Source organism: Anabrus simplex, chromosome 6 (assembly GCF_040414725.1).
Source record: "Anabrus simplex isolate iqAnaSimp1 chromosome 6, ASM4041472v1, whole genome shotgun sequence".
NCBI lineage: Eukaryota > Metazoa > Arthropoda > Insecta > Orthoptera > Tettigoniidae > Anabrus > Anabrus simplex.
The window spans coordinates 310,043,605-310,059,212 of record NC_090270.1 but is presented as its reverse complement, the minus strand read 5'-3'; positions in this window follow the sequence as shown (position 1 = coordinate 310,059,212).

Genomic DNA, 15,608 nt, shown 5'->3' with positions numbered 1-15,608 from the left:
AAATAAATAAATAAATAAATAAATAAATAAATAAATAAATAAATAAATAAATAAATAAATAAATAAAGAAACGAGTAACTACTAATATCACTACTTTTACATTTCTCGGAGACCTCAGTGTGCCGGAGCCTGTCCCACAGTAGTTCTCGAAGTACCGATAAATTTGTTGATAAAGAGGCCGTTTGTATCTTGGCATGGTTTAAGCATTTATAATGGTTCAAGTCCCAGCGTAGCTGTTGAAATGTGCGACTTCTCTAATCTTTAAATTCCTGAGTTTGACAACGTGTTACCAACATGCTATATATGCATTTATTTCTTTGGAGACATAGAATGAACTCAGTTTATTTACCGTATCTCTCAGTACTAATGTTTTGGTACTATTCTCTGACTGTATTCGAAGTTCATTAACATCAAATACTGTTCCTAGTTATGCAGTGGGAGTAATGAACTGTACGTTACACGATTTACGATGATACTAGTGCAATCAGGTACCCAGGATTCTTACATATTAAAACTGTCTACGAGGCACTGCAATGTAAACTAACGCTTAGGATCTCTACCGACCAAAGAGAACTTGGTCATTATCTTTTGAATACCACACAAGGCGTTAAGACGCATCTTGTATGAGAATAAGAACTAAGTGATTAATTTTGTATTCATTACAGTCAGTTATTTTGAGTAGTTTTATTTCATGTTTGAGGACCCTCTATAGAACCTATGCATCAAGAAAGTAATGAAGTCTGTGTTTATTGTATAGGAATGATTAAGAGAAGGCATATCTTTCAAAATTTCTACGTAAAGACAATGTTTGTACTGCAATTTCTTGCCATATACTTTTATGCAAGCGTTGTATAGTCAACAGAAATGAAAAAGAAAAATCGAAACAACACAACCTTTTACTTAGAAGCACATTTAAAATATTTCATTATCATTTCCTTTCCTTATAAATACATTAAAAGTAAGATAAATGACTCATACCTGTAAACGGAGAGTAATATATCTAATATATGCCACTGGAGTGAAATATAGAGCAAAAATATGGTAAAACACCTTGTGTTTCATTGAAGACTGTACTGTGTTACGTCAGGTGTAATGTATTTATTACTAGTGATTGTTATGTATCCTTGTGTGACATGATGTAGCGGCGTCTGTGTTCTTGACTCTGCCTGGGCGATATGTACTTAATCGCTCACGTGAACCTTACTTCAGGGCTGGATAGTTCGATGTACTCAACTTCACGGACGCATAAGGTTAATCAATATTACAGGCTGAGCTATCTAGATAACGTGAAATAATGTAGACCAGTATAGGTTTAAATCAAATAATTTATTAATAAATAATTATTAAAAGCAAATTAGAAACACAATATTGTTGACAAAAATTTCCGTTACCTGTTAGTAAGATATTCTCAAAGAATAAACTCAAATCAAAGACTTATTGCATTAACCTAATCATTTACAAAAGTCATGTACATTCAAAATTAAATCCAGATCTGTCAACTGAATTAAAATTAGGCTTGAGCGCATATGCCTAATATCTTCAAATAATTCTGACAGTTAACTGTCCCTCATTAAACATCTTATTTTTCCCTTCCTTTTCATTATTCAGTAAAGAATGACTAAGAAGTGCAAGTGTAGGAACTATGGGTATCGCCAGGCATTAAGGAGTATGGGGGAGGAGTTGGAGAGGTTGAAGGAGAAAATTAGGATTCTCTCAGAGGACAGGAAGGAAAGTAGACCTTCCTCAAACAATGTACAGGATACGGTAGGTGTAAAAGAGGGACGGAAAAGATAGGGGGTATACTGTAGAGGACAATTGGTCTAATGTTTTAAGTGGAAGGAGATTGCAGGCTAAGGGCTCCATTCAGGATCAGGATTCAGGACGGGTTTCCGTGAGAAATCGGTACGAGTCACTGCAGGTACAACAACCGATGGAAGATGAGGAACAGGGAACTGTTGCTGAGAAGTGCGGAAGTAGGAGAAAGGGAAAAGGTAGGAAAGGAAAATCTGGAGTAGTGAATAGGAAAAGACAGGTGGAACAGGGTCATAGGATGGAGAAAAGTGTGAGAGGAAGTAGCTTTAGCAGCTGTCGGGAAAGATAGGACTGACCAGGAGGGGAGGGGATGAAATGAAGTGGGTAGGATTGAGGCTCTGGTCATGGGGGATTCCATTGTTAAACAAGTCGGGAAAGTGTGTGGAGGAAAGGGTCCCAGGGTAGAGTGTAATCCAGGAATTAGGTTAAGGCAGATGTTGAGGAAAGTAGAAGAGAAGGAGGAGGGAAAGGAGAAGGTGGTAGTGTTTCACGTTGGTATTAACAAGCAGGTATAAGTACCAACATAGTTGGGTATGTGTGGGACGTGGTAAATGCAACACGGGTGAAGTCTAAGGAAGCGGAGATGGTTATCAGTGGAATCCTGGGTAGGAGGGTACTGACTGGAAGATGACTGAAGATTTAAATAAGACTATGGTGTGCCTATGTGGGAAACTGGGAGTGAGATTTATAGATCCTAATGGGTGGGTAGGAAATAGGGATCTGAGCTCAGATGACCTTCACTTTAACCGCAGTGGTGCATATACGTTAGGAAATTTGTTTATATGGGTTACAGGGAGGTACATTCATGGAAACGGTGTGGCCTAGGGAGCGGTGATAAGGGAACAGGGAACTGTAAATCAAGTAGGGATGACAATCATAAAAATATTAGTGCTCAACTGAAGAAGTATTGTAAAGAAAGGAATAGAATTAACTAATTTTTGCTATTTTTTTACGTCGCACCAAAACAGGTAGATCATATGGTAACGATGGGGTAGGAAAGACCTAGGAATGGGAAGGAAGTGGCCGTGGTCTTATTTAAGGTACAACCTCAGAATTTGCCTGGTGTGAAAATGGGAAACCACGGAAAACTATCTTCAGGGCTGCCAACAGTGGGGTTCGAACCCACTATCTCCCGGATGCAAGCTCACAGCTGCGCGCTCCTAACCGCACGGCTTAAGCGTTTTAATAGATATATACTTACCGGATTTTGTACCAGGAGTTGAATCATGATATAATGGATGCAGAAATTTTCTCAATGAACCGGAGGGTGTATCGTAGAGATAGGAGAGGAATGGTAGGAGGGGGAGTAATAATTCTGGTGAAAGAAGAACTTATAAGCTACGAAAAAGTTAAAGATGACAACATGAAATTCTAGGTGTAAGGCTCATCTCTAAAGACAGTAATAGGCAACTTGATTTCTTTGGAATGTACAGACCGGGGAAGGGTAGCGCAGACGCTGATTCAGAATTATTTGATAAGGTAATCAGTAATGAGGGAAACGAGAAGGAAAGGAACGTGATTTTAGCGGGTGATCTGAATTTACCAAATGTCAATTGGGAAGGTAATGCGAGCGACAGGAAGCATGACCGACAAATGGCAAATAAGTTAATATGGGAAGGGCATCTGATTCAGAAAGTGATGGAACCAACTAAAGGGAAGAATATTCTGGATTTGGTGCTTGTGAAACCAGATGAGCTCTATAGAGAAACCGAAGGAATGGTTGGTATTACTTATCACAAAGCCGTTTCTGTGGTAGTTAAAAAAACGTAAAAGAAAGGAAGATATTAAAATTAGGACTATTAGGCAGTACCATATGGAAGATAAAACAGGCATGAGGGAGATTTTAAAAAATAACTATGATTGGTGGAAAAAGGTAAAAAAAAACATGTAAACAGACTCTGGAATGAGTTTAAAGCAATTGTTGAGGAATGTGAAAAGAGGTTTGTACCCTTAAAGGTGGTAAGGAATGGTAATGATCCACCATATTATTACACAGAAGTAAAGAGACTAAGAAGGAGGTGCAGGTTGGAAAGAAATAGAATTAGAAATGGCTGTGGAAGTAAGGAGAAATTGAAGGAACTTACTAAGAAATTGAATCTAGCAAAGAAGGCAGAAAGGATAACATGATGGCAAGCATAATTGACTGCCATACATATTTTAGTGAAAAATTACAGGGTATGTGTAGGTACGTTAAGGCAGAAACAGGTTCCAAGAAGGATATTCCACGAATCGTTAATGAGCAAGGGGAGTGTGTATGCGAGGGTCTTCAAAAGGCAGAAGTATTCAGTCAGCAGTATGTAAATATTGTTGGGTACAAGGATAAGGTCCAGATAGAGGAGGTGACTAATACTAAGGAAGAATTAAAATTTACCTATAACAACAATGACATTTACAGTAAGATACAAAAGTTGAAAACTAGAAAAGCAGCTGGAATTGATAAAGTTTCGGTGGATATACTAAGACAATGGGTTGGGATATTGCACCATATCTGAAGTACTTATTTGATAATTTTTGCATGAAGGAGCTGTGCCAAATGCATGGAGAGTTTCAATTGTAGCTCCTGTGTATAAAGGAAAGGGTGATAAACATAAAGCTGAAAATTACAGGCCAGTCAGTTTGACATGAATTGCATGAAAGCTTTGGGAAAGCATTCTTTCTGATTATATAAGACATGTTTTCGAAATTAATAATTGGTTTGATAGAAGGCAGTTTGGGCATAGGAAAGGTTATTCCACCAAATCTCAACTTGTAGGATTCCAGCAAGGTATAGCAGATATCGTTGTTTCAGGAGGTCAATTGGACTGTATCGCGATTGACCTATCTAAGGCATTTGATAGGGTGGATCATGTGAGACTACTGTCAAAAATGTGTGCAATTGGACTTGACAAAAGAGTGACTGAATGGGTGGCTATGTTTCTAGAAAATAGAACTCAGAGAATTAAAGTAGACGAAGCTTTATCTGTCCCTGTAATAATTATGGGGGACTTCCTCAAGGCAGTATTATTCAATCAATCAATCAATCAATCAATCAATCAATCAATCAATCAATCAATCAATCAATCAATCAATCAATCAATCAATCAATCAATCAATCAATCAATCAATCAATCAATCAATCAATCAATCAATCAATCAATCAATCAATACTGATCTGCATTTAGGGCAATCCCCCAGGTGGCAGATTCCCTATCTGTTGTTCTCCTATACTTTTCTTAAATGATTGCAAAGAAATTGGAAACTTATCAAACATCTCCCCTTCCTATAAATGCATATTTTCCCCAATTTGTCCTCCTGAATTCCAACATTATCTTCATATTGTGATCTTTCCTACCTTTAAGGACACCACTCAAACTTATTCGTTTACTGATGTCATTCCACGCTATTTTTCCGCTGACAGCTCGGAACATACCACTTAGTCAAGCAGCTCGTCTCCTCTCTCCCAAGTCTTCCCAGTCCAAACTTTGCAATATTTTTGTAACGCTACTCTTTTGTCGGTAATCACCCCGAGCAAATCGAGCTGCTTTTCTTTGGATTTTTTTATTTTTTCAGTTCTTGCATCAAGTAATCCTGGTGAGGGTCCCATAAAATGGAAAACACACTAGCTGGGGTCTTACTAGAGACTTATATACCCTCACCGTTAGATCCTTACTGCAACCCCTAAATAACCTCAAAACCATGCGCAGAGATCTGTGCCCTTTATTTAAAATCATATTTATGTGATTACCCGAGTGAAGATCTTTCCTTATATTAAGACCTAGATACCTACCGTGATCCTCAAAGGGAACCCTCACTCCATGAACGCAGTAATTAAAATATAGAATACTTTTCCTATTTGTGAAAATCAGAACCTGATTTTTAACCCCGTTTATCATCTTCCCATTGCCTACCGTCCATCTCACATCATCATCGAGGTCGTTTTGAAGTTGCTCACAATCTTGTAACTTATTTATTACTCTGTACAGAATAACATCAGCTGCAGAAAGCCTTATCTCTGATTCCACTTCTTTACACATATCATTGATATATACCTATTTACCGAGTTTTCGTGGAATGCAGATGTGAAAGGAGGTGCAGGTTGGAATGGATCTATCTACGATAGTCAAAGATTAATTTAAAAAATTTAAATTGAATGTTATATTTCTTTTCAAATATTAAATTTTAACAAACAACATGATTTGTGGTACAGAGGTAGTTTTGTACATAATAGAAAAACAGAAATACCACGAATTGGTAAGTTACGATTTGAGCTTCAATCTCATAATTTACAAAGTTCCCAACATCACTATTGTTGCGTTTAGGCAGATAGTCAAGGAGATGAATTTCCCAATTTATTTTGCAGGATATTTAAAACACAATTATCAAGAGCACTTTGCTCCAACCGTTACATGTTTACGGCTTTCCAAAGGCATTACTCAGTATTTACACAAATATAGCCTCAATGCTCTACAATTCTACCATGGAGACTACGCTACCAAAACCCTTACAACCTACAATTCGGATAAGAGTGTCTTTACTCGATAACTTTTACACTTTCAGGCCTCTCTGGGCACAACCTACAATTTACAAGACCATATCAATAACCTTTTAAGTTTACACAGGGGTATCTAGTACCCATTCTACTGGGCCTTTATGGAAATCAAAAGGTTCAATTACTGGCCCCACAAACAAAATGTATGGAGGCGTACACTTGCGCTCCTTGAAATCAAAGGATAAAACCCTACTTGGGCTTGTGGCCCGACGATGCAGAGGCTAATTCTAAACTACTGAGGTGACTAGATTGACAAGTTACAGTTTAGAAGCGAAAACGGTTACAAAATTATAGTCACCTCTAGATTAGTTGAAGGGGAATTCGAGAGGGCAACAAACTCTCTATCCCATGTTTTTGGTTTAAGTACTTATGACTTATTTGAACTTTTACATGAGAAGGAAGAATGTTTACATTTTAGGGAATCGACTGTTACATAGTTAAAGATTGGAAACTTCCCCTCGAGTCAGCTTGCGGAGATAACTACTGAGATAGAAAAATGGTGGACATTATCTTAGCTGATGTTCTGCCTGCCGAAAAATGAGGCCCCCGCCTCCTCTCTTAACACACACACTCAGTAACACAACAATCAATAAGACAAGTTAACTCGAAAAAAACTTCAGCTTTTATACCCGAGAGGAAAGTTCGAGAAGGCTTTAGGCTAAGACCAGACACACCCTCTCATTTTATTGGACAATCGAAAAGTTAAAAGATGCCAATGATTGGCAGAAAAATCAATACACAAAATTTCTGATTGGCCAGAATCCAAAGTTGGCGTGATGAGTAAGAAGTGTTGCAAACCATGAAGTAAAGAAAGTCAATTCAGTTCAGAAAACCTACGAACACAAAATATCTTTAAATTTCTAGTTATTCCACTTTGCACCAGAGTGCATAATATCAGTTCTTAAATAGAGACATCTATGGATAAAAGTCCAAACTTCTTGAAATAGTTGTTGCAAACTGTGATGCACCCCAAAAAATAAAAGAAATCTAGTCAGTTTAGGAAACCTTAAAATAACACATTACTCTATCACTTTAGTAGTGACATCTCTTGATCGACGTCCCAACTTCTTGCACTAGTGATATATGTGATATATAGCGTTCTTCAAGGCGCTTCATTTAAATGCACGGGGTTGGGGTGTACCTCCCGGTACATATATAAGAAAACATAAAGGTCCAATAATACTGTCTTTTTGTTGTAGGGCCAAGTCATGTACAGTAATGTACATTTCGTGCACAATGTGGGAATGTGAGTAGAATATAAAAAATGGTGCATTCCTTTGTTCCAAGATGTACTTCAAACAGTGCAAAGAAAGAAACAATGTGACATTTCATCTGTGTCTTACTGATCCAAACTTACTAGTGGAGTGGAGAATTGCCGTTTCGAGCTAAGACAAAAAAAAAATAGTTTTCTTATGGTTACAAATAAGACCATCGAAAGTGCATAAGACAAAGAAAAGGCTTCTTCCCGATAAAATACCATCCGTATTTAGTGGTTACCCCACTCATAAACAAATATGTCCTAATCGCATAAGTGATCCTACTCCATATTAGATTCCTCTAAACCAGAAAGAATTCAATTAATGTCACCTTCACCCACGGAGTAACACCTCAACCTCCCATTACAGAAGCAGAAATTCTGCTACCCACCCCAATTCCAAAAGCATCCCGAAGAGCTAAATGCAATAGGAACAGAAGGAAATCTCTCTTGCTGAGGTAGTCAATTGATAGGTATAAGAATGCAATTTATAAGCTTCGACAGAACTGAAAAAATTAAAATGTGAACAACAAAATTACAGAAGAAAGTAATCAGATGGAAAGAAAGAAAAATCTCAAATTTGGTAGAACTACTTTGAAAAAACTGTTTTGTGGCATAGATAAGAGCCTAATAGTTAAAACTTCCACACAGGAATACATTAAAAAATTACCCTGGCTACATTAATGAAGAGACTAAAACATCTTGGAAATTTAAACGATTTTTCAAAATATTATAGACTGACGGGTACGGAATAAGTAGTAGTGATTTCAACCAATTTACTTTTTGTAAAATTTCCCCTTCTTTATAACATTTTGATGAGTTTCTCAGGTGAATATCAACATATTTGTTTTCTTTCCCATTTAAGAGCATTGTATAGGTCAGCCCATAAAGATGACATCTGGCGGCGTATTTTGAAACTCTCTGCGACCCCTTCAGCTGGCCAGCTTTTCCAGACCGTGTATATCACGTAGGCAACGCTTCGACTCATCAGTTGGGGATTCGACTGTGCTGGTGTGTGGAGTCTCATAATTGCTTTCCTCGCAGCGTGCTGGTCATGCTGGTGTTAAATGGAACTCTTTCTACAAGGCAGATGTGAGCTAAGAATGTTACCCAAATTTTAATATCTTTTGGTGGCCCTTCAGGTCCTTTTGGTATTTTCGTTTGGCCATTTAGAAACTTTGAATTATTTCCCCTGTGCTATGGCAACAATTTTTTATCATGAAGATTTTGAGTAGCTGAAAACGCAGTGACTGACTCAGTGGAACGTTCTATTCGTCCTTAATGTTTCCTTCTTAGATTTTTGTGTGCTTATTCTCGGTTTATTCTCCTCCCTTTTATCTTGCCAGTTGAGCTGCGCGTCCCCTTTTCGCCTTCCTCATTCCTATCCTTTTCCCATTCGGGTTCGCCTTTTTCTTTCAGTTTTTTGATATTAATTTCTACTTTGGTGTTATTTGTATTCGATTTTGCATTTATCCTCTGAAATCCACGCTCAAAACAAAAAATTGGTGACTGAAATCAAAATAAAACATAACTAGTTGTATAGTGACTTTTCTCTTATCTTGGTTTCTCAATCTTTGGTTTTTTGATTTGAAAATGATTTTTGCAACACTACACTATATACATTTATTAAAACTCGACAAACATGTTTACTTGTTTTGTACCTACCACAGTGTCCGGCTCCATGGCTAAATGGTTAGCGTGCTGGCCTTTAATCACAGAGGTCCCGGGTTCGATTCCCGGCAGGGTCGGGAACTTTAACCATAATTGGTTAATTTCGCCGGCACGGCAGCTGGGTGTATGTGTCGTCTTCACCATCATATCACGATGCGCAGGTCGTCTACGGACGTCAAATCGAAAGACCTGCATCTGGCGAGCCGAACTTGTCCTCGGACCCTCCCGGCACTAAAAGCTATACACCGTTTCATTTTCACCTACTTCAGTCCTCTGATTTCTTTCACACGCTTCCCTGGCATTATTTATAATCACAATTATTAAATTATCGCAACACTTAGCTTTGTCGCTTTAAGTATTTTCTTAGATGTCACCAGTTTCCAATCAACTTTAAGTTCTTTCCTAACACGGTAAATGTTTACATTAGAACACATGTTACATCGGCCACTGAACGTGTTACTTCACCCAGAGCACTTCCAGGATTTTCTTCACGAAATTTTGAAAACTCATTTAACACACATGTCTTCTCACCACTCGTTAGTGGTTTTCCTTTCTTATGTTAAATCACAGACTGGTCTGGCTCACAAATAGCCCACAATTACGGCACTTTCTCTCTCACACATAAGTATATATACTGCATGGACATTCGCACTTCCAACTAATTAAAAAGCATAAATAATAAACTTTGTGCACACTTTTTTTTTTCACAATAAACTTAGAATACGTTGCAGAAGAATGCTGAAGGTGAGATGGATAGATCGAATCACGAATGAAGAGATACTGAATCGAATTGGTGAGTGGAGATCGATTTGGCTAAATTTGACGAGAAGAAGAGATAGAATGATAGGACACATCTTAAGACACCCAGGACTTGTTCAGTTAGTTTTTGAAGGAAGTGTAGGTGGTAAGAACGGTAGGGGTAGACCAAGGTATGAATATGACAAGCAGATTAGAGTAGATGTAGGATGAAATAGTTACGTAGAAATGAAAAGGTTAGCACAGGATAGGGTGGCATGGAGGGCTGCATCAAACCAGTCTATGGACTGATGACTCAAACAACAACGCACATAAGAAAACTGGACACATGTACGTACTTCGGATCATCATACACTTAGTTAGTGGGCTCAAAAAACGTTTGCGAAATAGATCGTCGTTTCCCACAAAACCCTAAGAAAACTGGTCACATGTACGTACTTCGGATCATCATACACTTAGTTAGTGGGCTCAAAAAACGTTTGCGAAATAGATCGTCGTTTCCCACAAAACCCTTTCGTCAAGTGACTTGCTTCCCTACGTCGGGAGATGTACAGTAATGTATTTGTATATACATGTGTGCATAATAAGGAATACTCAAATGATATTGCTAATAATGAACAAAAGCATCGTATATTAGGCTTGCTACATTTCTTCCAAACTACGTAATTTGAGCAGCGTTAATTTGTGTGCAGACGTTTATACGGGGAGTGCGTTCCTAAAACCAAAACTTGTAAATATTTCACTCTCCAACTCTCAGATATGGTGAGAACAACTGTGGACTGTAGATGTGACCATCGTCAAACGTAGATGAAACCTTATGAATGTTTACCTCCTTGATGTACCTTAGACTGATTTATTTAGAAATACTTAATATTGTCCTTTTGTAATATTCCGTTATTTTGCCCAAGTATGTAATGTTAAAATTTGTTTAGCTTCTGACTCGAGAAAAAAGTGGATTTGAACATAATTTAATAACACTTACGATTAACAAACATATCTATTATATAAAAAATGTCATTCTAGTAATTATATCACTTATAATGATGGCATGTGGTTCTGTGCAGTCGAAGAGCCCAGGCATGTCGCCATGCTGGTTTCACAATCACAAGTTCATGTTCGGCTGAAAGCAGCTAAGGAAAAAAGTGTCACCAACACTGGAACTTCCACACAAGTAGGCAACTTATTATGAAAATGGTCAAATCATTCTTTAAACATACAAATTTCAAACCAGTAGGGAAAAGAAGATAAAGATGTAACATACTGTCCCTTGAAACAAGAATTTCGACAAAGGTAACGGTAGAGAAACCAACGAAATAGACATTGACAAATACAAAATTTCACCTTTCATATTCCACTTCATATACTGTACTTCACATCAGAGCTTTCAGTTTCATTAATCAGATTTGACATCTAAACGCTACTTGACGAATTCATATAATGTTGAGCCACAGTTGAAATCTTCACTGTTGATTCTTCAGAGCCGATTGGTCTTTAAAATTTACTACTAGAGGTCCAAACAGTGACCACTCAAACGTGTCCACCCCTCTATTGATGCAGTTCTTGAATCTCCCCTACAGGCGACTTTAGAGGAGGAAGAACGTAGAAGAGCCACTTTACGTACTTGAAGTTCCTTAATATGGCGATCTCAGCATCGGTTCTGCTAGAGTTACATTAGATATTCTGAAGACCACTGCCTCCAAAAGTGCTGGCCCTACCTTGTTGTTGTTTCCATTTGCTGAGAACAATCGTGTTCGTATTAATATCAACTGAAGGTAACTGAGTTAGTGTTTCACCAATTAAGAAGAGGACAGTGGAAAGGTAACGGGAGTGAGGACCGTCAGGAATAGCATATACAAGGTTCTTGAGTTCATACAAGTCTGTAGTTGAGTGACTAAATTCCATAATTTACGGTTTGATTACTTAGAACTCTTTTGAGATGATGAATAGTGGACTTGACCACAGATTCCCATCAACTACCGAAATGAGAGCATGTGGAAGTATAAACTTCCAGTTACAGCCATCACGAGAAAGCATAATTGAATCATCTCGTTGTGATCCTTTGATTACAACTTGTGCAGTTCATGAAGTTGGTTTCCTGGATCATGGAAAATGGTTCCGTTATCAGAATGAATTTCGGATGGTCATCAGTCAATCAATCAATCAATCAATCAATCAATCAATCAATCAATCAATCAATCAATCAATCAATCAATCAATCAATCAATCAATCAATCAATCAATCAATCAATCAATCAATCAATCAATCAATCAATCAATCAATCAATCAATCAATCAATCAATCAATCAATCAATCAATCAATCAATCAATCAATCAAACAAACAAACAAACAATCAATCATCAATCAATCAATCAATCAATCAATCAATCAATCAATCAATCTATCTATCTATCTATCTATCTATCTATCTATCTATCTATCTATCTATCTATCTATCTATCTATCTATCTATCGTTAAATTGCATTTATTAGCAACAAAACCCTTTCAACGCTGTAATTAAACCTTATGAAATACAGATGTTCTATGCCGATATACTGTAGATATAAGACAGTAATAGACCTCTCCATTACCACTGGTGAAGTTCAACCTGTTGCACGTTATCTTTGTCAATTCCATGAAGAAACATGTTAAAATCCACACACGTAACGATTATCGTATTTTACATCCAGCGTGATGCGATATAAGTGCGGCATTGACGTGAAAATAAATAGACGGCTAATCTGACGGTCATCTTTGAATCTACTTAAACCACTGGCTGCCATGACTCTCGAAGGCAAACGCTTATTTTCTCTGAATCGACCATACAGAGGAAATGGAGAAGTTGCTGTGTAATGGAATATGGTCTTTGGGAAGGCGTACAAGGTGTATATAAATAAAAACAAAGCTAGATACCTGTAGTCGCTTAAGTGCGGCCAGTATCCAGTATTCGGGAGTTAGTGGTTTCGAACCCAACTGTCGGCAGCCCTTAGGATGGTTTTCCGTGGTTTCCCATTTTCACACCAGATAAATGCTGAGGCTACATTTTAAATAACGCCATGGCTACATCACTCCTACTCCTAGCCCTTTCCTGTCCATCGTCGCCATAAGAGGGTCTGTCGAGGCATTTCATGAAAATTACAGCATAACTATAGTTGGGCCCACGAGAGGAGCGGCGAAAGCAGTAACTATGACGTACGGTGCGTTGTCATAGTTACCTCCCTCTGCGGCATATCACCCTTTCGTACAGGTTGAGTGTTTAATAAAACATGTAGGCGTAACACAATTCAATAAACCTTGACCCGTTCCTAAGCTCGTGCTTTGCAAATCCAGTATTTAAGAGAGAACATGTCATTGCCGATAAATACGAGATTTTATAATCACAAATGAAATCATCAATTTCTAACAATAACCTCAACAAATGCACGTGTTAAGTACAGAATAGAAGTGTAAAATTAACCACTGATTAACTTAAAAAGACTAACAACGAAAATAATATCCGGAAAACAAACACGAAAATACATAAAGCAGCAACGACTAACGCAGTTAACACAGTACCACTCCGAATAACATCAAATACACTATAGAAAATGCTGGACACTTCCGTATTTTCCCGTACTAAACTGAGTGGTATGTTGACAGTGGCGCACCTGGTGGCTCGACCTTGAACATCAGACGGCAAGATTGAAACTACAAAAGGTGCATGCTAAAACTGGTAGAAATAATGATATTAATAATGATTTTTGCTTTGTTCTACTAAATGTTACTACTGATAGAAATAACGAAACTGAAAAATGATTTCGTTTTGTCTGAATCCTTGGCTGGATGGTCAGCAATGAGGCCTTCACTTCAGTAGGTTCCGGATTCGATTCCCGGCTGGATCGTGGACTTTTATCACGTCTAATTAATTCTTCTAGCTCGAATACTGGTAGTTTATTTTTGTTCCGACACGTTTCTCTTCATATTTAGACAACACCCTACATTCCCAACTAACACAAAAACATGCAATAGTGATAAATAGACCTTGGATTTTTAGGTGCTTAAATGTTATTTTAGCAGCTTAAAGGTTCTAAAATATTTTAGGCAGCTTGAATTTAACGTAAAAACCATGTTTAATTTGCTGAATTGATGATAATTCTTTAGTGGGAAATACAAAACAGGTTTCACTCGCCTGCAAACGGCAGAGAATATAATTTTACCATCCAATGTGAAAAGGGGAAATTTTGTAACCACTTTTTAATTAAAGACGACTTGGAACCGGACACTTCCGGCATAATTCATAGTTGATAGCCAGCGGACCTAGTGGGATGGCCTTGAGACTGAGTGTGGTAGTGCATGAACAAATAGTTCCGACATATTGTGCGCTGACAATCAATGTCTTGCGATGTCTCGCAAAGTGGCACCTATTCTCTATAGTGTATTTGATAATATCACAAATGAGACTGAGAGTAAGCCAAACCACATGGCGATAGTTTCCTTAAATATGGCATCACTCTTATCGTTGTCATAGCAACAGACCATTTTCGAGCAGCGTTAGTCAACTTTTCTCGCCGGTGGCGCTGAACACCAGACTCCAACTCTCGTGGGCCTTAGTATAATGAAATCAAGTGTTCTCTAGAGGCAAGTGGAACCGTTCGTTTTTACGTTTTTCCTATCTCTTCTTTATTTTATCAAATACCTATATCCTTCCATATTTAATGGTATTTATTAAAGAACATTATAGGCTTTCGGCCCAAATAAGTTACATGTCCCGTTACAAACAGAAAAAATAATAAAAATATGAACTAAATCTACCATGTGGACGCAAAATGAAAATAAACTACTAAGTCTTCAATGTGGATGCTCACATGGCCGGAAAACCGAGCCACAAGCAAGCGCCACCCTTAAAACAAACAAACAAACAAAAACTAAATCTACTATGTGGACGCTCACATGGGCGGAAAACCGAGCCACAAGCAAGCGCCGCCCTTAAAACAAAACAAAAAACTAAATATACTCTGTGGACGCTCACATGGGCGGAAAACCAATCCACATGTGAGCGCCACCCTTATAACTACCTTACTGCCCGGCAGTGCCCTCCCCTTCCCTCGGTGAGGAGAAAAAGGAGCCGCCCTCCCTGGAACGACACGTCCGGCCCTCTACACACTTGACAAAGCTATATCTTCACCATACATCCTTCTGTAGGAGGGACGATTTGTTTATTCCTCTTCAAACAATAATAATCATCGCTCAAAAATTCGAGCCCCTGTGTGGGTTGTAGAATACGACTACGGCATTCCTTGCCTATCGTAACAGGTGGCTAAAATGGGATCCTAGGGTCTCTCAACTTGAGAGAATGGGTTGGTGAGCACGTGGCTCAAAGCTGAGTCTCCCATTGTCTCCACTTACTTGTGCCATCCTCACTTTTATATTTTCCATCCGAGCTGTCTTGGTCAACATTTGTTCCCTTACGGTCCCGACGGTATTGGGTTTACAAGACCTAGGAAGTGTTCCATTTTCATGCCCGTCGTGGCCCTTCCCTTTCCATTGCCGATACCTTCATGGTTCGAAAGACTGGGAACTCTTTCACATTTTCTCTGACATGTCTAA